General features: G+C 40.2%; 1 protein-coding gene across 6 annotated transcripts in view; it reads left to right on the top strand.

Annotated features, from left to right (window-relative positions):
• MACROD2 (mono-ADP ribosylhydrolase 2) overlaps nt 1-26,376 on the top strand; it is an 834,860-nt gene that overhangs the window by 221,093 nt on the left and 587,391 nt on the right. The gene's annotated exons all lie outside the window — the stretch shown is intronic.

The raw sequence follows: 26,376 nt of genomic DNA, 5'->3' as shown, positions 1-26,376 counted from the left end.
CTGATAATATGCACTTGGCTTGTATTTCTTTCTGGCCTTTTCAAGGTACAGTTCCCCGCACATAGGGATACTGTGCCCTGATGTGTAAAGGTTGCTTCAGCATCAACCTGCAGTTTTCCAGGGGCTGTGAAATATCCATGTAAGAAATGGGGAGCAATCAGGAACATCACTGCACGAGAGTCAATTTCAATAAAAGAATCCAGGTATGGACCACCTGTATACATACATGTTAAAAAAAAGTCTCCGGTGAGTCCTTAGTATCTCCTTAATAAGGTTCATCGCTTAGTCTTTTTAATTTGTGTACAAGTAATTTTAAGCGGTGCTTTTGGCAAGCTTGAGCTGGCATTTAATGTGTTCTGACTGTTGGTTGCAACACTGTGCTGGTTAGAGCTAGTTGTACCCAAGTGGTATAATCCTAGAAGTTTGTGAAGAGGAAAACAGCAATTCATGGTGTAAAAATGGTACGTTGAATGGTTGAAATACTTAAAAAACATTTCTAAACGTTCCTGTCAAAGAAAAAAGCCTACCTCACTGGAGTCAGAAAAGCAAAATGCTGAGAGGGACATAAGGATCTGGAAATGCTGCATTGCGCTGGAAAGTCTGCTGTGGTTCCAACTAATGGTTTTTATCTACAGGATCCATATGAATGATTAGCACATGACTCGTCTTGTGCAATCTCATTTTATTAGATCTGATATGCATTCCTGAATGTCATTTCTTCTCTCTTGATTTCCTCAAATCCAAATATTAATGGAAACTATTTCTGTCCTCTTCTTCCATCCTGCCCTGCCAGTGACTGCTTAAAAACAAATCAAGCTTTTCTAGCACATGTGGCTTTCTGCAGATCAGCTATGCTCCCTGAAGCAGTGATTACTTTACCAGATCAGTTTTCTTGGAAAGATTTCCAAACAGTGATCTAATAAATCTGGTATGTTAAAATACTTAAGCATTCAGCAAGTGTTTGGCGAGACAGAAGGATGTTCTTGGAGTCAATATCCAAGGAATACAGAACACGTAGTGTCTCACTGTGCTGATACTCATTTAATGTTTTGCTGCTTGCAGATTTTTTTTCCCCCTCATTCTTATTTTTTTTCCCTGGTCTGCGGTCGTATTTCCTGAGGTGCAAGCATGTACACTGAGCAGGTCAGCATTTAGGAGTGGTTTTCTCCAACTGAACCCTCCGTGTGCTTGTTTGGTCAGTGAGAATTTGTACTAATAGATTTACTTTAACTGCATGTTCGGCTGATTGACTCTGTCATCGCCTGATAGTTTTTGGGAGACTTGGGGGATTTGGGAAGGCCAGCTGAATCAAGGAATAGCCCACTAGTGAGCATGATCTTAGTTCTTCCTCCTCCCTTCCTGACTGAAATTGGTTGTTTCAAAAGTGGTTGATAGACTAAGGAGGTAAAAATCTTAATGAGACATTCAGTAGTTTCACTGGGAGGGCTCTTCATTGAACAGATGGAGACCTAAGGAAGACCTAGATGCCTGGAAGAGACTCTTTTATCTTTTTCCTGGATTTTCTGTATGTATGAACTTAACCATTTATGTTACAGAGTATATATATTTAGGTAAACACACAACATAATGCACACACACGTGTACATGAATATGATTTGGACTCTTGAAATAAATGCGATTGCATTTTCTTGTTCCTGCTGTAGTGGCTAAGGAGTTGGCCCATTTCCTTAGAAAACCCCTAATTTGTTCTTCTTGTTCCACTGAAAAGTGTTTTCTCCCCTAGCACACGCTGCCAATTTGTAAAAAGTAAGGGTGAGCCCAGTAAGCAGAGGATGCAGTTGTTTCTCAGGCAGGAAGGCTTCTCATCTGTTGCTTTGTTCTGTCAAGAGTCCTTGTTTTGCTGGGGAGTTCTTGTATCCTGCTGCTTTGCTGCCTCTGATGTCTGATAAGGTTTTAAAATGGTTCTTTTTTTTGTTGCTGTAGCTCCAGGTGGCTCTAATTAATGACTATGGCACTACTGTTCTCTCTCAGTGCCAATGTGGAACAATAAAAGACCATCCCTGCCCTGAAGAACTCACTGTGTAAGTGGAGGACAAGAGACAACAAGCAGATGTAGAAAGCAGGCCTGGAAAGCCCAGCACAATGGATGATGAACTTGGGGTTAGGCAGTAGTCAAAGGGAAGCAGCTACCAAGGCACTGCCAAGGATTTCTTGCTGCCAGCAGCTGGAAGCAGCGCCTTGGTGAGGCAGACTGCTTGGTTTGAATGTGATCCTTATCCAGGATGGAAGCCAGATTGAAGGCCTAATACCAATAATAGTAAGACCACGTATATCTTGGATGTTCGTGTTGTTCATTCAAGAAAGAAGGGAGGGTATTTCCTCTGTGTCTGCAAATGCAAGAGAGGAGAGAAGGGATTTGTGTGAGGAGTGCTGTGTGCCAATAGGCAATAGCAAGAATAATTGGTGCTGCAGATAGCAGCACTTGCACTTGCTTAACAGGAGCCTTGCTGTCTGCGAGGTTTTTGGTTTTTTGCCAAATGATGGAAACAAAAGCAAGCTTTTGTATCTTCAAATTTTCTTCTTTTTGTCTTCTGTGAAAGTATAGGACTTACCTGCTTCAGGGATTAGAAGTGGGAACTTCGCAGGTGCAGACTCTTTGAGTAATGGAAGAGCATGGGTAGCCAACACCACTTCTTGCCTATGCACAGACCTCAGGCTTTCTCTGCAACTGAGTTGTTTCTCTTTCCTGTACCCTCATGTGATGCTGTTGCTTGGACTCCAGGCATGTCTGACTTTACTTTGTTTTCAGATGTAGGATTTGAGGTCAACACATCTTCCTTTGGTCTCCTTTCCTGTGCTGTGCTGATGCATCCAGTCTTCTCATTTTCACACAACAGAAAGGAGCACCGTGCCTGCTTCTCACTGCCTGGCAATTCAATCTGTCCTTATTTTTGGTGTGAGAAAGGGTTTATGTCAACAGCAGAGAGGGAAGCTTTTCATCAGGGCACCAGTAAAAGCAGTGTGAAACTTATCTGTACTCAATGTGGTATTCAGTCAAATGTTGAACAGGCATCATATCCACTCTTTTTTAAGCTAATTGCAGGAATTGTACCAGGTCTTCCTGTATGAGTAAATACAAGCACTGGACTGTAAGCAGATTTTGGAAGTAGGATGAAATATGGTTGTCTAATAAAACACTTGATGACTTTATTCTGTTTAAATACAGTCCTTAATTGTTTAAGGACTAAAAATGAATAATTTTAGCTAGCATGTGAGCCCTATTTTAAAACATTTGGCTTACTCTGTCATCTATAACCCTTTTTACAGTGTCTCCTTTGATTATGTAGTGAACTCAATTTTCAGATATAGATTTTCAGGATCTTAGTCTGGACTATCAGCTTTTCTTATGCCTGCTGTCCAGAAGTTTTGAAAGCATTGTTGATTTAGGATGCTTGAAGATGTTCTTTCCTGATCTCCAGCATCAAAGAGTGTTAACATTGTGCTTTTGTAATAAGTATCCAAGTTAAAGCATCATAACGTGATGAAGTAGCTAACAGTGGATCAAGCTGCCTTGACTTTTTGTAAAAAGACACAAATTGCAAAATAGATAAAAATTGATTATTGAATGAAAAAGTAGAAAGGAAGAGAGAAACTCCGTTTACAAAAATTAAGTACTGCCTTCAGACAGTAATATCTATCTACGCATAAAGAGTAGTGACCTGTGTCTCTCATACAGAAAAGAAGATTGCAATTAAGGTTTTATTACAGAGCTTTAGTTCTGAATGATTTTCTGCTGGGTTACAAAAAAGGTGCAGTGAAATATTGCAGAACACAAAAACCAAGTGGAGGAGTATTAATAAATAGTCATGATCAATTGCTGCTTGCTATTGAGGTAAAAATCTACTGTAATAAGTGAAGAGTTTCTGAACTATTTCCCTTCTCACCTTCCGTTCTAGAAGAAATTAAGTAACATTGAGAATTGAGACATTTAATAGTACAAAAAAAAACCCAACAACAACCCAGGTGATTAATCCGTTCAGTTCTGACTGACATTTACACAGCTAATTGTGTAGTGATGCTGCTGCTTTAATAGACCTGAATATTAATGGAAGATTTGGTTAAGGTTGAAAGTTGTTTAGAAATATCATTGGAGAAATAAGAATGCTTCATCAACTTCAGATTTTCACCGCACGTTTTATGACGCATCATGGAACTTAAGTGCTTTTATGACTTGTAAAAATTGCTTCAATATTTGACATTCTGTGCTTCAAGGAATCCTGATTGGCAGTTGATTAGCCTTTTGCTCAAGTCATTATCTTCTTTAGCAAAATTAGTTGGCTAGAAAATTGCATTGTAATTCATCAAGGGGAAAGCAACATTTCAAAAGCTCTTGAGAGGATGGTCCTTTTTATTTAGTATACAATGCAAATTATTTCCCTAGCACGATCATCTAAAACATACTATTCATTATGTTATAGCAATGTGTATTAAATTGTTTGTTTGCTTTTCAGTCCTTCAGTGAAAGTAGGTGATACCTGCCTTTAAATCGGCTCCTGGCTGATAGAGGATGTGTATGCAGGGAGGAGTTTGGCCTTGAATCAGAAAAGCACTGAAGTATGCATTTAAAAACTAACCCCAATATGTGGAAAATTGCTCTTGTTATGTTTAATGAAAAGCTAGCATTCAGATCTTTTTAATTTGAAAGGAAAACTTTTTGCAAAAACTACGTCAATGAATAATGTGTAAATGTTCAGAGTAAGGTGAAGAAAATACATTTGCAGGCAGAGCATCACTTAGGTAAAGCCGACAGTGCACTGTTAAAGGAGAAAAAGGACAATGGTTTTGAACAGCGTTCCTCTTTACCTGAATGGAAAACGTGGTACCTGAAACACATCTTTTACTGAGTGTTTGTGTGAGGAGCTTGGGGTGTCATTTGCTCCAAGCAGTGGCTGTTTGTAACCCAACGCCTTCATGGAGCCAACCCGTCTCCTCCTGCTTCCCAAGAGTCCACAGCCTCTTTATTTGCCTCCTTTCTGAGGCTGTTGGATTAGAGCAGGTTGCTGGGGTGCTGGGGCAGGCAGTGGAGGTCCTTCCCTTTTTCCTTTTTTCTGGTTGTCCTTCATATTCCAACTATTTTCTAAGTTTGCATTTGATGAGAAGAGAGATTTTTTTTTTTTTAATTATTTTTTTTTTTGACAAACCAACTTACTGAGATTCTGGCACAATTAATGACTTGTAGGTTTTTTGTCTTCCCCACTTTCATAGCACGCACGTTATTAGATGTTTTAAAGCAACATCTTCATATTAGAGCTTCTGGATGAATTAAATATGTATGTAATGGAATACAGCCACAATGGGTGCTATATAACATTAGCTGTTGTGCAGTTATTATCCAGCAGAACTTAATTCCCAGCTTGTTAGTAACATGTTCCTGCACAGAAAGGCAAAAACCATTTTATCGTTGCACTTAGTGTTCCTCCTGTAAGATGAATGTCTGGAAGAAAACACACACGTCAGATGAAATAAGAACATTTTTTGTATGTGATTTAATACCAGTTAACTCACTGGGCATCCCCTTAGAACTTAATTAAGGTGTTGTTTTTGCATGTAGCTTTGTTCCAGTATTGACAGACATGTCTGCCCAAGATTGTTTCATGATTCATCTCCCCAATGTAGAACACTGCATTCTCTCACAACTGGTGTCCTGTAACTTTGCTTCTGTGTTGGAATAGGCGCGTTCTTGCTTTAAACTTCTCCATCTTACTTCACTGCACCACTGTCACTGCTGCTGTATGCTACTGTTGTACTGTCTGATAGATGAATAGCAAGGATCATTTGGCAGAAACAGCTCAAATCAAATGTTCTTTTCTGGAAGAGGTCTCAAATACTTTCACAAAGTTGCCTCCCCTGTTGAAAAGCCGATGTTTTATGCATTTTCTTTTGTAATGTACAATAAGAAACTTGGATTCCTCACTTGGTAATGGAACATACCTATGTTATGTGCTGTACAGAGTATGTCAGCGGGAGTAATTAAAATTAATTAATGCTTCTGGTAAAAGCCTAATTGTCCCCTTAAGGTATAGAGCACTGGACTGGAAGATGTTGTTTAAGACATTTCAACAAAGTAAACAAAACAAATTTCTTGAGAAGAAAGACTGCTTTGAAATTGGATCTGTGTGATGGCAGCTTACCTCTCAAGCTCACCGGTCACTCACTGTCCCAGCAAGAGGAGTTGTGGCCCCTTTGGGAGCACTGCCAGTGCCCTGCACCAGCGCACAGCTGTCCCTCGGAGGTCATGCCCTGACCCTGCAGCATGATGGATCCCTTTTCATGCATAAGACACAGCATGGAGGAACTGGTCGTGTCTGTTCCTCCCACCCCCAGATGTGATGTTGTGATCTACTTACTGGGAATCATGTCAGAACCTTTAATTATTTACAAAAGTCATAGTGGCAACCGGTGTAATGAAGATGATAGTCTGCGTATCTGTACTTCTTCTATCTGAGGAATGTAAAGTACTTTACAAACATTAGTTAAGCAAGTAATATCTTTGCATCACTGCTAGTAAGTGGCCCTACTGGAATAATCAGGTTGCTATTAACTGAAGATTCTCTCCTCTCTGTTCATATTTAACATGCTGAAATAATTGCCGTATGTACTTTGTGCTCTTATTTCCCCTGTTCCTTTCACTTTAATCCTACAGGAGAAAGGCACAGGTTCTGGAGGAAAGGACTTAATTTTTAAAGGGTGTTTATTCTCCAAATGCAAAAAGAAAGCAAGTAAGTTGCTAGGTGGAAGAGTTTATGAGTTTGGTTTCCAGAGTCAGGCTCTCCAAGGCAGCGTCTCGATGTGTGTTGCAGAGTAGCTGGAGAACACGATGCTGCCTTGGATGTTTGTAGAATTGCCAGAACGCCTTTTAGACAGAGGGGAAATGTAATTTTAAAAAGTGTTTGGCAGTAGCGATAGGCTAACGTGAATAGTTCTAAAGCTTCTTGGCAATGTTGTGCAACTCTTCTGTCTAGGAAAAATATAAAAGTTGCAGACAGCTTTTCTCTAACCTGACAGGGTACAGTAAAATACGGCACTCGCAGCTCAAGAGGTGCTATCTTTCCAAATGCTGCCAACGTGTATTGATGTTCCACAACACGGTGCTGCTTTATTAAACTCTAGATGAGAAAGAATGATGGGATCTACACGTTTCCTGTCCCATTACCCAGAAGTACCCCTATTCTTCTTTTAGGAGAAACCGTATTCCAACTATTTTCTGTTGTAGAATACTCACTTCAGGCTGTGAAACTTTGTCTCATTTACTTGCATTGATGATCCCATATAGGGATCATCAGGATGGGATGATCAGAATAGCTCCATTCTGCTACAGGAGTGTTTTTTTCTTTGCTGATTTCCATCGATGGACATTTTGTCTGCTTTGGTGCTGGTAGGTCAGGAAGTCACCTGAAGGCAGGGGGTGCCTTCTGGGGCTGTGGAGATCTGCTTTCCTCCACACAGAGAAGTAATGCTGGTTCTTCCACAGCGTATTTCTTTTCTCTTTCTCTGACGGAGATCATAGTAACATAACGCCAGGTGTGCATGAACAGAGGGATGTGGAGCATCTTCTAGATTGTAACTTATTTTACTTTGTTCTCCTTCCTACTGGGATTTTCAAAATCTGTCCTAAATTTTCTGCAGTTCTCCAATCTTCTGAGTTGAATTAGGGGCGTTTGGTAATCTTCTGTTCAGTTCCCATTCTTTAACGGGGTCTTTGTTCTTGATGAAAGATAGTTATGTATTGCGTAGCAAAAAAATTTGTACAAGGGTTAAGGTTATACTTAAAATTTGTAGTACTTCAGCTTGTTAAAATGGACTATAAGCATAACAATCTCTGAGACATCAGGAAAAGAAATCAAATGTCTTGTTTTCTAATCTTACACACTCTAAATTACTTTTACAATGAGTTTTAAACCGTGCTGTGTTAGGTCAGCTATGTTTCTTGGAAATACGTCTATGTCCCTGATTGTAATAACATCTACACATCTTCTGGTTTTCTTCCCCCCCCCCCCCCCCCCCCCCCTTTGTAGCTTTCTTTTTCAGCATTATAAAAGAATTAAACTTATGCTCTTGGGAACTGTTAATTGTTTTGACTTACTGAAGCACTCTGTATGACCAGATCACCTTTATCATTTCCTTAATAACTGTCACTTTATTTTCTAATGTTGAATAATTGAAAGTAACAGAGAGAAAACACATCTGTTTAACAACGCGGTTTGGTTGTTCATATTCTTGTAAAACTGTATGTATGAGAGATGTTGGCTGCACAGGTATTTAGGAACAGTTTGTTTTTGGCAAAGGGATATATTTGACAAAAGCTGAGGCATTTTCCTGTACCTGTGCCAAGGAAAAGGGCGTGCTGCAGTTAACTTGATGCTTCTGTGTGTTGACCCATGCATTTGAGTGTTCAGGAGAGACTGCCTGCAAAATCCTCATTTTCAAATGCATCTTTCAGATATCCCCATTTACCTTCTGTACTGTAGTGCATGGTATTGCATCCAATTTTGAGGCTTTTGAAATATTTTTGAAAAAATATGCCTTTTTTATTTTGTAAAGCAGTTGTTGCTTCACTTTGGAACAGATTTTGTTGTGATGTGTAGTGAAGCAGCATCCAGCATGGTGTAACTAAATGGAGCACAAGAGCTGGGGAAACAGTAAGTAACACAATTACACCTACCATAGCAGAGATGGGAGCTGAGCCTCAAATGCCTAATTGGCTGTACTGATGACTGTCCACGTAGGCATTACTTTTGATTACGTTTTAGTATTTTGATTACATTTTAGTGATGCTTCAGTTCTAACTTTTTCTGACAAAGCTCAAGATCAGAATCATAGAATGGCTTGGGTTGGAAGGGACCTCAAGGATCATAAATCTCCAACCTTGCTGCCAAAGGCAGGGCCTCCAGCCTCCACCAGACCAGGCTGCCCAGGGCCCCATCCAACCTTGCCTTGGACGCCTCCAGGGATGGGGCATCCACAAGCTCTCTGGGCAATATGTTTGTGTAGTGCCATTAATGAATATGCTACACTGATTGCAGCATGGTTGGTTTTCTTCTTGCTTGAGGAGCTTTGCATATTGCAAAAAGTGGCTCCCCTTCCTGTCTGCTGCATCATGGGAAACATTTATATTGTCTTTGAAAAGAAGTTAGGAATGAATTGATGGCAATAAGCACAGTGATGCTTCCTCCTGGGGTCTTCTGCTCACCCCAACATTTACCCCTAAGCTAAGTTTTAGATATGAATCTCTGCTTCCTTTTACTTACTTGTACCCATTTCACTTTTTGGTAATATAATTGTAATGTTAATCTCACATAGTTTAAATTTAAGCATATCCTGAGGTCAGTAAGAAGAAATACATTTTTAAAGGAAGGGATAGGCTGTTTTGGAGCTATTCTGCAGTGACTTCTTAATTTGTCAGAGGATTCTGCAGGTTGCCATGGTCAAGGGGAAGCCTTACAGATTGATGCAGCCTGAAAGGCCAACCATATCCTGGTCTGCATCAAAAGAGAGGTGGCAGCAGGGCAAAGCAGGTGATCGTCCCCTCTACTTTGCTCTTGTGAGGCCCCACCTGCAGTACTGCATCCAGGCCTGGGGCCCACAGCACAAGAAGAGTGCAGAGCTGTTGGAGCGGGTGCAGAAGAGGGCACAAAGATACTCAGAGCTGGAGCACCTCTCCTATGAAGAAAGACTGTGGGAGATGGACTCGTTCAACCTGGAGAAGACCTCATTGTGTTCTTCCAGCTCTTAAAAGCAGCTGGTAATCAGGAAGGGAATCAACCTTTTATGTGGCTAGATAGACAGGACAAGGGGGAATCGTTTTAAACTTAAAGGGGAGGTTGGGAATGGGTTTCAGGAGGAAGTGCTTTCAGTGATGCACTGGCATTGCTGTCCAGACGAACTGTGGATATGCCATCCCTGGAGGTGCTCAAGGCCAGGTTGGATGGGGTCCTGGGCAGCACTATCCAGTGCCCCTGTCCAAGGCAAGAGATTGGAGTTGGATGGTGCTATAGGCTTCTTCCAACAGGAGTTGTTCTGTTATTTTATGATGACTGGTAGTGAAGCAGGCTGGTTGGCCACTTGGATGAAAAGACTAGTTATGGCCAAATTTCAGACTAAATATGTTGTAGAGTTACCAAAGACGATTAGGTTTTTTACAAGAAATGCTGCTTAAATGTGGCTCCATGTTTGCAGAGAAAAAGTTTACCTCTTGATTTCTGGGAATTAAAACTTAATTAGGCCAGGTTTCTCTGGTATGTCTGAATAATTATTTTCTCCTCTAAAACCCACAGGTTTATGAATAATAGAAGGGAAGGATTGAACATGGCTATCTGAGCTTTTTTTCTTTTCAGTTTTTATTCTGTGCTTTCCTGGGGTAGCTATTTGAAGTATGAGGAGGATGTCAATAGTTTCGTAATGATCAACTCCATAGCATCTAAACAAGCTGCAAATGCTGTCTCATAGAGCTATTTTGTTGCCTTCACGCTTGCAACACTAACTCATCTCCTATTTGATAGTGGATCTGCTGAACACAGGGGAAAAAAAAAAGACTGAATGACTTCTCAGTCAATATTCAACCCATAAGTGCAATGGGTGGAAGTTCAAACCTGATGATTGCTGAGTCATCTTGTCAGTCACATCCATGATCTGTGCTGTATTTCATAAACGTTGTGACCACAGGTGCACATGCTTCACTTACTCATTCACAGATGGGCAGACTGTTAAAGGGAATCCTGGGCTCCTTGAAGCCAAAGACGGTTTTGTCAGGGATTTCTTGTCAAACTGGAAAGGAAACGCGTGGTATTATCCATTTGCTCATTGCTTCTGCCCCATTCTGTATGATCAGGCTGCATATTTTAAAACACTCATGTTCTGGTTTCTTTGTGCTGTCAGCTTGCTGCCTGTTTCCTACTGTTAATGAATTCTCATGTGTTATTTGATCCCCTGGTTGTTTGCAGATGTGTTTGAGAGAGGGTTGCAGATTTCAAAATAAGTAGATCTCCCTGGACACTTCTGAAAATTGATGTCCAGAGAGAACCTCATGCATGTCTTCAGGTAGGGAAATTCATGGAGGTTCAGCCATTATATGTTTTTTTAGCATCAAATGCCTGGCTGGTATTTCAGATTGAGTGTAGTGCTTTGACTCTTACCTGGACAGCAACAAAAAAAAAAGAACAAGCTGAGGGCACAGGGGAACTGAGTTTAGATTATGAGGGGGGGAGACTGGATTGGTGGGAGTTTCTGGAGACATATGAGGTTCTGGAAAGTATTGAAAGTGCCATGCAGTGCCTTACTCTCAGTTTCCCATCTCTATTTCCTTATTTGATATTGGTCTCCTTTGCAAAGTACATAAAATACTCTAATAAAAAAGCTGTGCAGAGCCTTGAGGAGTTGTTTTGATGTTATGAAAGCTCTTGCATTCAAATTATGTCTGGTCTGTAAAACATTGCTCAATGAGATTTCTATTCAAAACAAGTATTCCTGTAATATCTGTATCTGTGCTGACATGCACATAAGAATGGAGAAAGATAATTATATTGGTATTTGACAGACAATTTTCTATTAATTTTAAGTAAAAAATCAAATAGGCAGTGTATTTCATTGGAGCCATGGAGCCTCTCGGAAGCTTGTGAGAGTCTCTCTCACCCTTCTGCTTCAGTCGGGCCAGCAAGCAATGAGATCCCACTGGATTTTATACAGTAATATTTTAAAAAATATTTTTATTGGTTTGTTTATATGAATACTTTCATCAGGCAAATAGATTTGTTCAGGCAAAACAATACTTAAACTCTGGTATTGCGTGCCACTGTTAACTAATTAAAATCATGTTGTGCAATAGGTCAATAGATCAAGAAGTTTCCCTTCTAATTAGAAGAGGTAGTTACAAAAAAACATTTCTGCTTGCAAAGGAAGTGTAGAATTAAGAAAAATAAAAGGATAGAGAATCCAGGTCTTGGTACTTTGCTGAAATCTGTGTCAAGAAAGCCAGCCTCTTTTTTTTTATTTTTTTATTTTTTGAATCATTCTATGTTACATATTGAGATACTTGAGGCTTTAAATTACCCTTCATTAAGAACCTTTGCATTCATCCCTCTCCCTACAGTGCCTGCCTATATTATGCATACTTCGTTGTGCAGATAACAGCTAATAGTCTGGCCTCCACAGCGGAGGTCTGACTGAAGTATTTAGATCTGCTTTATACTTGTCAGCGTAAACTTTCATCCTGCTTAGCATTTAAGCTACACCTATTTTTTGTGGTTCTTGCTATCACCACAAATAGGTGCCTGGCCAGGCTGAATGGTGTCATCTTGGGACTGTTTTCGTGTGAGCCTTTTGTGCCAATTATTGTTTAGCTTTAATTCTTCCACCTTAAGAACTGAAAAACATTTATTTTCAATAACATGTAGGTGTTGGGTGTTGTTTCACCCTGGAGCATAAACATAATTAGTAAAAAAATAAATAACAATAAAAAGATTTTAGATGGCAGAATAGTTTCTCAAGTTTTTCTATAGATTTTCTTCACTTCAAAAGGCAGATCTATTTCATCCACACGTTTGTTTAATAGAAGGCTGACTATGGCTGACCTCCAGAGTCCCATCCAGCCAAAGTTATTCTCTTATTCTGTGCAAGGATATATGCTGAAAATGAAATACATGAGTAGTATTAATAAGTCTAAAATGGCATCTTTTGCATCAGAAAGAAGACATCTTTCCATAGGAACGTGATGAGCTTGTCTTTGCAGTCTGATTTAGGAAACACTGAAACACACAAAATACTTGTGCTGTAGGATTATAAATTAGCTGTAGTTCTTCTGGAGACTCTCACAAAGTGTTTCACCTGCACAGTCATGTATTTTGCTGATTCAATTAGATCAGAGGTGTGTGTATTTCACAAGTACTTAGCATATAACGTTTTTATGTCTGATACTGTAAAGGGAGAGGGGATTACTTTTCTCAGCTGCCTTCCCATCAGAAGTAACTATGGCATGAAATCATTTGTGTAAGTCATCTCGATGCTCTGGAAGAGCTTCTCCATCATTCCCCTGGTCTCGTTGCTTCCAGACGCCGCATCCTTAACATCACTGCAAGCAGAACATATTAGTCATACTAAGGCTTGTTTATGCCTGTACCCTAGGGTGACTGTTGAATGTTTTTCTTCTGCCATTGCTCGGTTGTTTGTTAGTGCCTGTTTACAACTAAGACCTTAAGGGATGAATATCCAATCGTGTTGACTTCTGTGCATGGCTAGGGCACTGTTTGGGTTTGCTGTGAGTTGTTGCTTGTATCTCCTGAATTTCGATTCATGCACGTTGTTCGAGCTCAGTAAAGAAACAAATACCTTCTCATAAAGCAGAAATTTGTTTTATTGCAGTTCAAGAATTGAGGCTTTCCCCATTTACTTGCAAGTACTCATGCACTGCTAAAAATCCACAAAAATTCAAATATTTCTTTTGGAACTGTGTGTTTTTTTTAATTGTAATTTTCCAATTAAAAATGTTTGAAGGGTGCATTGACGAAGGTGTTTCACTTGGAGCCTACAGTATGCTTTTGACAAAAATCCCAACTGCCTTCGCCGCTGTTATTCAGCATCACTGGGTAGCTTGGTGCACATAGGCTAGGCTTTGTTGGGGTCAGAGTAGGCTGGAAGATGTGAACCCTAATGCATTCTGCTGGAAAGCTGGCATTCAGCCCATGGGTCACAGGATCATGAAGGGTGGAAAAGACCCACAAGGTCATCCAGTCCAACCATCTATCCAATAGCTCTCACTGACCCATGTCCCTCAACACAACGTTCAAACGTTCCTTGAACACCTCCACCAATAGACTAGATCTAGCCCCACCAAAGGTAGCCCCAATTTCTCTAAGCAAACAACATGAAAACCTCACCACCACCAGTAAGCATCACGAAACGTGCACAGTGCTTACACTACAGGGTCTCAGCATCAGTTGTTTTACTCTACAGATGCATTCTTATTGGTCCTCTGTGTTTGCTAATGAAGAAGAAACCTAAGTGCTAGATTTGATTGAAAAATATGTGGGCTTAATGTAGCCTTTGTGTTGGGTGGCAATTGGCAAGTAGGAAATGTCTCTCCATGCTTCCTTGCTGAATTCACCTTGGCTTCTTCTCACAATTCCATCTATGACTTCTTATTTGCAAGTTTGCCTTTGAACAATAGGAAAGTATGTAAACACAGCTGTTGTTAAAAGTAGACTTTTTGACCGTGGGTGGAATAATAATTTGAAGTTGAAATTTATTTGTGTTTGTCAGAAACTGCTCAGAATTATTATTTTTTAATACAGAGGTCCTGTATCTAAAGGATGTCCTCTGCAGGGTCTGTCACTGGTACAGTAGGAGCTTTGATACAGCCAGCCCTGTATGCCTTCTCAACTTTATTCATTGGCAGATTATAATGATCATTTGTTTCTAAAGGTATCAAGCTGTATTTTAGATGTGAACCACAGATAGCTAAGAAAAAAAAAAGTCATTTTAATGAAATAATTTTAATAAAATGGACGTAACTGAGAAATGAATCAACTTCCTGCTGTTTTGATTTCTCTGTGAACTTTCTAAACTTGGACTTTCCTTATACTCTGTAAAATGCTAGAAATGCACTCCTTTTTCACCCTTTAATGCAAAGTGGAAAGGAAAACGTGGATACTTCAGTATAACATGGCATCATAGGATTTACAGTGCTCGGTCTTTCTACTTACGATCAAATGTATTTTTGTCCAAACCACTTTTCTATATTGCACATGTGCACACTTGACTGTGTGCTGCGGCTTTAATGGGCTAACGTTGAGTTGCTTTTGCCTTTTGGAAGTTGTCTTTCGGCGCTCTTGCATTGCTTTGCTCAAACCATGGAGAACTTGAGATACTGTTGCTCAGAATTACCTCTTAAAAATTCTGCTAAAGAATTGCACAGCCGTGGAGCATTGCTATGGGATTGACGCTGTTTACTCTTTAATTACTGTAAACTGCAGCTCACAGTGCTGGCACTGGGGCTTGTTTGTTGCATGTGATGATCACTTTATAAATGTCAATAAAATCGAGACAAAAACCTCTAGTACAACTGGAAGTAACAACTCAGTATTTTCCTCATTAGCTTTGGCAGCCAAGTAGTCTTCCAAGGCAGTACGCAATAAAGCACCAGCCAACTGAGTCCCACACTGTGGCTATAATTACATATTTTTCCTTGCTAATCAGTAGCATATTTCTGTGTACACTATTATATTTTAATGGTTTTGTTGCAACACCAATTTCACTACAACATTCTCTTGAAGAAAATGGCACGTAATGATTTTGTATTTACTACAAGAAGATATTAAACTAAATAATACATAATGATGCTACACAGATTAACCAGCCCTTTAGTTCTTCAGTTCCTTATCTCTCCTTTATTAGTGTTTTAGGGCAAACATAAAGTTATTTAGAAGGGAATTACCAGAATTACCGAACTGGTAGATACAGCCAGCTGAGTGGGATGTCTTGTTTCTTACTCAAAAACTATTAGATGATAATTTAAGCTGTGCTTACTACTTTAATTTCTCTTCCCACAACTCACGGAACATAAGGAGGGCTGCAGCCAGCTCAGATAAGTAATAAGTTCATTAACTGCAGCCTTACCTTTCCTGTAGGTTAAAAAAAGCTGTGTGGGACTTGATTGAACAGCCTGTTGGGGTATGGCCCCGTGGAGGGCAGGGTGGTGAGCAGCACATAGAGGTTCGCTGTGCAACTTCTGGATTCACAGCCTTCGATTAACTCGAAAGGTCACTTGCTATTATTAGGCTTTGTGTCCTTCTCCTTTTTTCTTCTTAAATTGTTTTTGTTCAGTGATAGCGCTGCAAAACAAAACTAGTACAGTGGGAGGCATTTCTTTATCCAGTGCTTTCCATTATCTTGTTGCTGCTTCTAATCTGAAATATATTTTTAAAAAAGTTGTTACTCTTTCTCTTTTCTAACTGTGCCCATGCAGTCATTGAAATTCCATCTGATCATTATGAATATATTTGTATATTTTGGCTTAGTACAATGCTTTTCCATTTACCTTGGAAACAGCTTGACTGACAGAAACAAAGGAATGGGGGCTTAACCCCTTTACTCTCTGTGCCATGAATTATGTGTGAAAGTTCTACTGATGCTTCTAACGTTTCTTTAATAGATTTGTCAGATTCTGCAACGAAATCTGGCACGTAAATGACAGTAAATAGTTTTTCTTCTATATTTTGTTGCATGAGTCTGTCAGGATATGACATTGTTTTTACAGGGGAAATTGTACTTAGACTGTGTGACACTTTTAGCATGTCGCTGGAAAATCTTTGGTAATTCAGTGTTTCTGAATTCTGATTGTGTGTCCTAGATCTTCTTTGGCAGGCGTTTGTCTTAGATGTGTTGCACATAAAATTTTCCATCCCTTCTCAACAAAGAAGTGAAATATTTGAGACTCTTCAGTCCCACTTGTCATGCTTGTGTTAAAACGCTGGCTGTGAGAATCTTTTTCATACCTCATTTTCCAGTTAATCTAGTGTTTACCTTTTGCTTCCCTTGTATTTATTCCATTTGAACACATTGTAATGTGTTCAATTGGATTTACCTATTGCTAGGCAATTGTTATATAATTAATACTGTTAATTAATCTAGCTTCAAACAGCACTTTAAATTGAGAGGATTCTGTGATTGCGGACTGAGAAGCATCTCAACCAGTGGTTCAGGTTAAAAGCAAATTAGCACAAGTGAAAACCGTCCAGGAAATAAGCAAACCAGCTACTGCTCAGTAAATAATTCACAGTATTCCTATAGCTAGTTAAGCGTTACTGCAAGCAAGAGGATATTCCTTTGTTGCTACTTAGTCCTGCTCCTTTATCTGCTCCTGCTGCTGCCCTAAATCTGTGTTCCTAGGAGCCCTGTATTTTGGTTGTTCGTATGTTATTGTGGCTAACTTTCAAGCCAACTCCTTTATTTTCCTGTGTATCTGTATCTAAAAATAAAAGCAAAAATCTAGTCTAAGGACTTTGTAATAATCCATGCAAAAGAGGCATCTTAAGTTTGCTGTTAATATTATTTTCTTATTTAGAGCGGAACTATCTGTGCTTTATAAAAGCTTAAGTTGGTAATGTGACTGTCAGTGTTGGTCACTTTGAACACTGTTCCAGTGCTTGCTCTGTACATATATATTTTTTCACTGAATTCAGTCTATCTCAAGGACTTTGTCCATTTGGAAAGGTCTGTGTGAAGGCTGTGTAACCTGTGCAAAAACGGCTACCTGCTGAGACAACAGAATGCCTCACTGATGAAGGGATGTCTGTGAAACTAGATTTTACTAAGGAGCCGCTGCCTTCTGTGACTTAACTTTTTCTATAGGAGCTTCTTTTTCTCCTCTCTTGTGGCTTATGCATTGCCTAAACCTGCCTGGAGATTCACTGTGATGCTAAATAGTTGAGCTGACCTCTATGGGTTAGAGAGGGGAAGGGAAAAGATAGCTATTGAGAAGTTCATTAAAAACTGTTTAAAGCATAGTATTTGAAATCCTGGGTCATAAAAGCTTTACCTCTGCAGACCTGCCCAGCCTTCTCTTGCATTTTCTAAGGGATGTGTTGCTGTTCACCCCGCATCAAGTATTGCTTTGTCTCCTCAGGTTCAGTGTCTTCTCCCAGCAGCGTAACGCTCTTGGTGCACCCCATAGCTAAAGTGAAATCCCCATGACAGTGTCTGGTTCAATTACTTTTAGTTAGAAGCTGTAATTTAATACAGAAGGTTTCAGGCTCTCGAATTAAAAAGGCGTATGTGATAGTGCCTTTGCTTCCACAGTCTGTGTGAAGAGGAGGTCTTGGATCTCATCCCCTAGCTTTCAGTGGGGGAAAAAAGTAGTTATACTGAGGTATTGTTGTATTTACAGTGTACCTGTGCAACTCCTAGGAAAGACGTGCCAGGAGCCTGTTGGACTGTGAGAATGCATACAGTTAGACTCCCATTGACACAGTCATTGTACAGTTATTACACGGTCGCCTGTTCTCTCTAAATCCTTGACCCATGCCTGACAACTGTTAGCTGATCTTAGTGAATAAATTTGTATAATCACTGTGTGATTACTGCCTAATAACTGTACTCTGAGTATGCAAATATCTACTGCAGTTTAATGTAAGTCATCTGCCATGAGTGGCCCATAGTATTTTTGAAACATCTGCAAGTAATGAAGCATGCCACTGCAGCCTCCTTGTCTGTGGGCATTATCAATGGGCAAAAAAGCAAGCAGAAAACTTCTTCAGATATTTCACAGGTGGTTTTATTTTCTGCTTTCATTCTTTTCTTCTAGGCTAGCTGCATACTTGCACATAGAACAACCAGTATTATTTATTTCTTTGCTAATTATTCTGTCCTCGTTACATGGAGGACTGCATAAAGATGGAAGATTGAAATGCATGTATGAGCCTGAGATGCTCACAGAACGTTCACTGAAGAAGCCATAAAGGAAAGCGTATCAGGGGTGTGTAGAAAAGACATCCTGCTACATTTGCAAGCAGCCAGTACAGCAGAGTTTAAGAATGTTTTGTGGAAGCACTGGTAACTGCTTTTTCTGCTCTTAACCTCTGTTTTTTAAGCGTTTGCCTTTGGCCTTTGTGTGAAATAGGGTGCTGAGATGGGGATGGAGTGTCTCTCCAGTATCTTTTTGTACAAGGCTTGTTTTGTTTACATGCAGCATCGTAACACCAGTAAACGACTTTTTTCTTTTCTTTCTAACATGAGTTTCATTGTCCTTCCAGGAGCGTTTTTGATCTTTTTATCTCCTTGTTTCTTTAGTGCTCCTCAGAGTTTAGCTCTACGTTTCAGAACAGTGCAGCAGGAAAAATAGACTGTGCAGTTCTATGCACTAGACAGAGACTGATATCCCAGCAGCAGTGTAGTGTCATCAATAGCTTAATGGCATCATGACAAGAAAGAGCTGCAGTGAGATTTTAAAAACAACAGCGTGGTTATTTGCTGTGAGTTTGTGCTTGAAAGAAGGAAGCACTGAGGTGTGTACTGAGGAAGGACAGCATGGAGAGGCTGAAGGAGGCTGTGAGCTTTGTTGCAGGTGGGCATTGACTTTCTGTTTGACATTAAATAAGTGTTAAGCAGAGCCTAACTTGCAAGGGGTCATGATAGAAGGAAAAAAGGAGTTCTGATGACATCTCCCCAACCGTTTACCTGATTTAATTTCAAGGTGTTGCTGAGTTACATACATTCTGTATGTTAGAATCATAAAATCATAGAATGGCTTGGGTTGGAAAGGGACCTTAAAGATCATCTAGTTCCAACCTGCCTGCTGTGTGCAGAGTTGCCAGCTGCTAGATCAAGTATTAGATCATGTTGCCCCATCCAACCCAGGCTTGAACACCTCCAGGGATGGGGCATCCACAGCTTCTCCGGGCAGCCTGACATCCAATCCAAGTCCCTCCCTCTTTTACTTTGAAACTGTTCTTCCTTGACCTATCTACCCATGTAAGAAGCCTCTCCCCCTCCTACTTATAAGCTTCTCTCAAGTCCTGGAAGGTTGCAGTGAGGTCTCCCCAGGTTCTCCAGGCTGAACCAGCCCACCTCCTTCAGCCTTTCTTCTTAGGAGAGGTGCTCCAGCCCTCTAAGCGTCTTTGTGCCCTCCTCTGGACCTGCTCCAACATCTCAGCATCCCTCTTGTGCTGGGAGCCCAGTCCTGGATGCAGTACTGCAGGTGGGCGTGCATGAGCAGGGAGACACATCCCCTTCCTCTCCCTGCTGCCCCTCTGCTGATGCAGCCCAGGATATTGGTGGCTGTCTGAACTGAAGGTGCATGTTTAGCTATCAGAATTGTGTGTACATCTCCAGAATAGACAGAGCAAACACAAACTTACACGCTCAGTTTCCTGCCTCTTTGGGGGGGGGGGGGGGGGGGGGGTACACATCCTCTTTCCCTATCCCTGTCTCACTTCTTTTTCTCTACACAGTCCTATTCCTAAGCAGTTCCATGTTTTTAGTTTTTAATCATGTGTATCTGTAGTAATTGCACACCAGCATGAGTGGGAATGCAGGAATTAAGCAGTGAGGTGTAGTTAGGGCTTTGTGACTCAGTGAAAGGGAAGTACTGGCACTTCCCTATTGGCTGAGAAAGGGATTTTGGAGTCTCCAGCCTTATTTCTTCAGGACGATACCACATTAAAAAAAAAATCCTGCAGCTTTTAAAGGTAAGAGATGTCGATTCCAGAAGTTGGACTCAAGTGCAGATGAACGCAAACTGAAGCGGTTGAATAGCATAGAATAACCTGAAATTTCACCAGACTTCAGCTTCTCACTGAATAAACAATAACATGCAGTCTTTCTGCTTACTGCAGGGAAGTTCTTCAGAATTGTCTGTCTCAGTTCCATTTGTAGAAGACTGTGGTGTGGCAGGTGTCTCAACATTACCACAATTAAAAGGAAGTGCGCGGTTCTTTCACACATGCCTTAATGTCAGGATTTTGGACTGGGAAAAATTGGAAAACCACTGTTGGAGGCTTTCCTAGTTCTTTTTTTACTGCCAAAAGTGTGACATTCACACAGGTTTCTCAGACCCGTGTTTCTCAGAGCCCTTATGCTGCTTGAGTGGGCTGACAGAAGTGTGAATCCTATTGACATTATAACTCTGCAGAATCGAAGCGGAGCTCTCAGAGACCGAGAAAGATGATGTCCTAAGTACGAGATGAAATGAGAGCAATATTTACTGCTTTGTTGGGAGGAATTTAGTAATCGTTAGTGTGATCTACTTGGCTTTTTGCGTACTTGTGATTTGAGTTGCTGATATCCCAAGTTTTTTGGCTATGCCAAAGAAGAAAAGGTTTGTCAGAAAATGCAAGCTTACTACTGTTACTTCTTCAAAATATGAGTGGTTGGCTGTATGCAATAAATACAGCACGTGCTTAATGTTTAACAGAGTTGAGTTTTATTTTTAACCCCTGAGTGAGTTTTATTTTGAATACTGATTTCCTGATTTCCACGTGTCTTGTCATTCTCTAGCAAGGACTTTGGGCAGGACCTTGCAGCTGCTTTTGTTATCTTCCAATGTGAACTACATGCAAGCTAAGGACAGCACTCTCGTAAAGCATTGAGTTGTGTCTAAAATGTAATTTCTATCTCTCTTCACCAGAGCAGGCAAAAACTGTTAGTTTTTAGTGGTAAATGTGAAGTATTCCATCTAAACTATATTCTGAAATGTAAGTTTCCTGGGGACGATATTGCAGCAACGCTTACAGATGCCGTTGTTTCAAGTAGGCTTGATGCTTGCTGTTGGTACAGCAGTAAGGGTTCTAATGGCCATGATTATTATTATGTTAAACTCCCTCTGTGTTGTGATTTAGTGATTGGCGCTGAGTGCACCTGCAGCTTTAATTCTGGCTGTGTTAAGGCCCTTCATGCAATCTCAAATGTTGATTTTGAAGTGAAGACAGACACCCAACCAATAGCTTAAGCTTTGGGATTTTAAGATCTCAGTTGTGTCTTGTTTTAACTCAGAAGTGGGCACTAAGAATGTCTGAAAACAGAAGTATTTCAGGAACTATATAGTCGAAATGTCTGCGGTGGGACAGGAACTTAATTCAGTGAAACAGCCATCTCAAAATACATGGTTCATCTGTGGTTTTTGTTTTTCGAATGGAGAATTTTAAGGCAAAGTCAGATGTTGCTTTTAATTCTTTTGGATCCTGGCTAGAAAGTACTGTCTAAATGCTAAGTATTTAAAATTAATTATGTTGGAGGCCTATAAACCAGCGCATTGATTAAAAATCTTCAGCTCATTAAACTCCCCAACGGCACAGGCCATCTCTGTAATACAAACTGCCGCTTCTAGCGGCGGCCGACTGGCATCTGTGTTGTAATCTTTGTAAGATCCCCACCTTCGTTCATTAGACCAGCAGCTGCTGTGTCTCGCTGGGCGGATTTGTTTCCCCCTGACAGCAGTCAGTGAGGTGCAGTTGTGCCTTTCCCAGAACTTGAGTCCAGTGAACATTCTAGAGGCACTTGAGCACTTCTGCAGGGTTGCTGTTGTTGCCATGTGTGTTTTTGCAGTGAGCTGTTTTGAAAGGCCCACAGGTAGTTGGGGTGCGTATAGCAGAGGCCTGCTGCAGGCAGGGCACACCGGGTTCTTCTTGCTTGTCCCTAGCAATATATCTGCTAAAATGATATTTTTGTTTGGTTTTTGTTTTCCTTTCTCACTCCTGGCATCTGCCATGTGCAAGAATGGCAAGGCATCATCCATAAATTGTGCATGGTTAACTTGCTAAATAAGTAAATGTCCTGAATTATCTGGTGGATAACCAGGAATAAAGGTCTTGAAGGTCTTGAGAACAGGAATTACTATGAAAAAAGAGCATGTTTTCATGAGTTTTCAGAGTTTCTCAAAATACAAGTCTGCATATGTTGTTTACACCACAGCTTCAATTTATCCAGACTCAGATGCAAGGTCACAAAAGAAGTTAGGGCTTATTATTACCAGGGGAATTTTGTATTATTTGCTGTGGTGTTTGATTACCTTACCCTATTTTATTACCATCTGCACCGCAAGATTGGTTTTGCTGAGATCTTTTTTTTTGTTTTTTTCAAGCAGCATCCCACGATACCCTTAATTCTGTTTCCTTTGCTTTTGCTTCATTTGCAATTTTAAGAGATTTTCTATAAGAAATAGATTTATTCTATGTTGTAAATTAGCTACTTTTTACTATGTAACTTTAACCCTTTAATTCCGGAGAACAAACACATTTGCTTTACAAGAAATTAAATAAGACATAACATAACTGTTAGCATCTTTTAGTGATGTAGAAAGACATCAAAGATTCCAGTATTTTTAAGAACTCGCTGGTTTTATAGTATGTTCATTTTGCCGGGGAGTTTTATTTTGAAACTTGATTATTTCCATGTATCTTAAGCGGTTATTTTGAGGTGACTTCTTTGTGCATCCAGTGCCATTGATTGCAGCATTTTGGAAGGAGTTTTTCTTCATTAAGGGCTTCTGCTGAATTGTTGGGAGAACAAAGTGCTGTCCCCAGTGGCTCCTAAAACTTATGGATGCGTGCAATGTGATTGCTAATACTATTTTTAATGAAAAAAGTTACAATAGATTTGTAATAGCTTTATGCAAGCATGAACTGCTTGAAGTATACAGTTAAATCTCAAGCCCCTTGAGCTGTTCTTCATCCCTCAAAATATCATTCCTATAAATGTGTCAAGATCTGGGAAAGAACCCTTCCACGTGCTTCTCCAGCCAAGGCAGGGTGAAATGGTGCTCTCAGTTCTTGCCAGGACTTAAAAATACCAAAGGTTTGGCATGCAGGCCAGAGGTGGGGCTTCTTGTCAGTTAGAACTGATAGTTTTGTTTGTGGGGTTTTCCCACGCCTTTCCTTGTAGTTGTGAAATGACAGCTCGCTTGTGAATGTAAATGACCCGATGTGTATATATATGATTTCCATACGTCTGGATGGGAATGCAAGCTGTAGAAAATAGCCTAACTGAACAGAGTGATAGCTTCTGAGTTAAAGGGCATTTCTCTTTGGTTGTAGAAAATGGTGATATTGCATTATTTCTTACCTCTGTCACAAGATGCAAGTCAGATTTGAGCATAAGTGAAGTGCCTGGGTTTTTATTGCTAGTTGTGCACAGTAATTCCAGGAAAGGAACAGTGGGTTGTGGTTTAATGTTTCCCAAATCTGTTTTGAAAAACGCAGAGGAGCACATATACATCAAACTGATGGTACAGATGAAGTATTTGAAACCAATATGTCAAACGTTGTTCTCTTTCTTACAAAAGTAATTGGGCAGCATGCCACCATTATCATGTAAATCTCTTCCTCCTTATTACACGATAACATTATATCTTTGGCCATCGTTTCCCCCCTCTTGAGATTGTTTCCATTATCTGCAATTTCCATGAAGTTATCCTGTTAGCAGTGCTTAGCTTCCCTGTATGCCTACATTGCTAGTCATCTCACACGTTCAGCAACCGAAGTATCTCACATGAATGTTTTGTGCCTTCCCACTGTGTCTTTTGGAATTAATACAGCTAAGGCATGTTTTAGCAGAGGCTGAAGCATCGCATTTAGATTTGCTCACCTACTCTATCTTTGCCAATTGTTTTTCTTTTTGTTATGCAGAGTGCTCAAATTTGGTAAGATGTTTCACTGCTTGGGTTGTTGCTAGAAGAATTATCAAAGTTGTGTTACATACTGGATATATGATTGGACGTACAGAATGTTTCTAGCATGATTTATTGAGTTATCATACTATATGCATATGTAGATCGAAGGTCATCTCTGCAAAAGTATTTAATAAGTCATGATAGAAGAAATATATTATTTAGACAATGGTAATTCTATTTATATATCTTTAAAAGAAATCATTCTTCTGTGGAGTCACTGAAGTATATCAAATGCTAATGTCTGAGTTTCCATCTATGCCTGTCCACAGTATTCAATCATTTTCTGTTAAGCCACCTTTATGAGAGAAGCATGAACTTCTACTTGTTTGTTTTTGGCAGATGTCTTCCATTTTCCTTGTCATATGTCAAAATTGGCTATGATAGAATTGATTTGCCTCAGTTAAGAATTCAATTTTTTTTCAATTACCTTTTCATCCTGCTGGAGGTTGCTTCAATCAGAAAGGCTGCGTGTGGAGCTGTGGAGAGCCAAGCAGCGATGGGCCATCTGTACCTCAGCTGTGTGCTAGCTGAGAGCCTGCTTCTTCCCTCCTGAGGTTGTTTATAGATGGGGAGCTGGAGTTGACTCTCTGTTGGCCATCACAGCTGATCTGGCACATGGCTTATTAACCTACTGGGTTTGCTAATGTACTGTGGGTTTGGATGAGGTAAATCTATGCTTCTGCTTCTCAATGAGAGGCGGCGACTCCTTTCTGCATGTTCTTTTGCTTGGCTGTGCTCTGAGCTGGACCTGGTTTAAACCGAATGTGCTTTGGGGTAAAAGAAGTTGGTTTATCGAGATGATTTGGTTGAGAAGGTGTCTGAACGAGTAACTGTATAGACACAGGGCAGGTGAGGGTGCCCAGCAGCTCAGGAAAAGAAATAGCTCAGGGTTGGAAATGCTTCATCCACTGCTGAGGATTGTGGACTGTGCGCATTTGAGTTCTTGTCCGGTGCTTCTGAGGTGAAAGACTTTTTCCTTCATTGAGGACTGCAGCTTAAGTGCAGTGCTAAGCATTAATGCTGTTTTTATGTTAATGTCTCAGGAAATATTAATGTTGGTAAGGATTGTGGTGGCACTGCTTATAAAAATACAGTTGAGGTTTCAACGCATTCTGGTTTACTTATCCTGTTTGGTTTGGAAAAGCATTTCGTAATTAAGCTAAAATAATTAAATATGATGTTATGAGCATGGGAGAGATTTCCAGCATTCTTTATTTTTTTCCCTGGAGGTTACAAAATATAATTCTTGCATTAGCATCTCGCAGTCTGCTGAGCTGAGCTGTTGGGTACACGAAGAAGGAGAACTCAGCTGAGGTAGAATAATAAGACTTGGCATCGTGGCTTAGGTGGCACGGCTGAGGGAGCTCCTGAAGTTCCCTGCAGCCTGGCTGGCAGTGAGCGGTCAGATGGCCAAGCCTTGTGCTGTGCTGCCAGTCTTTGTGCCTCCACGGGGAATGGCACGCAGGCAATCCTGAGAGCCGGTGCGTTTCCTGAAATCTCATCTGAACTTGGCTTTTCAGACCCTTTTTTGCTTTAATTGTTTCAAAAGTGCTGTTGGGAATTGGTGTAGCTTCGAACTGGTTAAATATGAAATAAAATATTGAACAACACAAAAATAGAATCTATCTTTCTTGTATAAGCAAGAATTTGTTCAGCCTTTATTCTTCAGCTTTGTAACTTTTCTGTATTGAATTGTAATTCATGCAACGCTTATTTCTTGTAGTGGATCTTCATGGCTGCTGCTGACTTAAGGCCTTCATGTAGCTACTATGTCAGTGCACACAGCATTTCCTTTTTTTTTGTTTCCTTTTTCTTTAACTTTTCTTCCATAATTACAGTAAATGATTTCTTTGATTGCATGTTGAGTGGGCAGAAATGCTGTGCCAGCAGCCTTTTTTTTTGCCTTTGCTACTGCTACTATTCTTTTGCTGCTTCCCAAGGGTAAAAAGATCTATGCACTCAACTAATTTTCTTGCATACTTAGCTGCAATTGCAACCTTTAGTAATTATTATTTAATTAACTCCAGAATATTGCACGGATCATGCAGAACAAGAAAAAGGAAAGAATAAAGGTCAAAAGAAAGTACTTTTGTAAATTTCGAGTTCGTGAACCCATAAGCATTATTTCATGGAGTTTTTGTTTAAGGCCTTGACAGGACATTGACATTAACTGGCCTGCATAGTTCTAGAAGAATCAGAGCTAT

Source organism: Lagopus muta, chromosome 2 (assembly GCF_023343835.1).
Source record: "Lagopus muta isolate bLagMut1 chromosome 2, bLagMut1 primary, whole genome shotgun sequence".
NCBI classification, from domain to species: Eukaryota; Metazoa; Chordata; class Aves; order Galliformes; family Phasianidae; genus Lagopus; species Lagopus muta.
Note: the sequence above shows the minus strand (reverse complement) of the source record. Positions and strands in the feature narration are given on the sequence as shown.